Raw genomic sequence first — 1,090 nt, forward strand, 5'->3', positions numbered from 1 at the left:
AGAACGTAAGAAAACATTATGACATAACAGAAAAGGACAAAATGACAAAAAGTAACATGAAATAAAATGTTACTACAGTTAATGCATGTGATAACGTAACAAAACATTAAGTAACATGGCAGAATGTAACAAAAGTGCAATATACTGTAATGCAACATAAAGTAATGTTATGTAAGCCAGTCTAATATTATGTTATGTTATATTTTGTAATATATCATAGCATAATGTTATGCAACATAGTGTTACATAATGTTCAGTAACATATTGTAACTTTTGGTAACATATTGTAGCGTATCATAAAACATAGTAATGTATCCTTACATAACATTCTGTTAATCCTCCTATTATCTTCAAATTTTACTGAGCTGTGCATTCTTCTATATGTCAGCTCCACCCCTATGTTGTGTGAATCATCAGTGTCTTCACAGGACAATATTTCACACTCATGGGAATGAAATTTCCCCCCTGTCCAATGATGTTTGACCAATCAGATTCTCACGGTACGACAGGTATGGTGAGGTTAGGGCCCTAAAGCAGAGGGAGGTTTTTTTAGATAATAAAATTGTAGGTTATAGGGACCTCAGTATTAAAAAACAACCAAACCAAATATGTGTAAAATGTAGATATTTCTTATGTTTAAACAGCTAAAACAGCCAGGGGTCAAATTGACCCCAAGAAACACGGATGCGTATAAAATGTGTGGAGGAAATTGGAACATATCATCATATTAATTTTTCTGTTTACCCAGTTGTCCCATTTGAATTGGGAAAAGCCATGAAATATGAAGCAAAAAAATATGTTAACCATATTTTTAGAGACATTAAACATTGAATGGGGTCAAATTGACCCCAAGGAAAACAGGAGGGTTAATATAACATGGCATATAGAGTTAAATAACTTAGCCAGGATAAACTTCTAATCATTACTTATGCAAGGTTACTCAACTTCACATTACTAATGTAACAAAATGTAATGTTGCGAATGTTAACATAATATAAAATAGTTTAACGTAATGTAAAATAATAACTATAACATAACACAACACAAACAAACAAACAGACATGCATAACATACCATAAGGAACATAAAG

The sequence above is a fragment of the Notolabrus celidotus genome, chromosome 21, assembly GCF_009762535.1.
Source record: "Notolabrus celidotus isolate fNotCel1 chromosome 21, fNotCel1.pri, whole genome shotgun sequence".
In the NCBI taxonomy this organism is placed as follows: domain Eukaryota; kingdom Metazoa; phylum Chordata; class Actinopteri; order Labriformes; family Labridae; genus Notolabrus; species Notolabrus celidotus.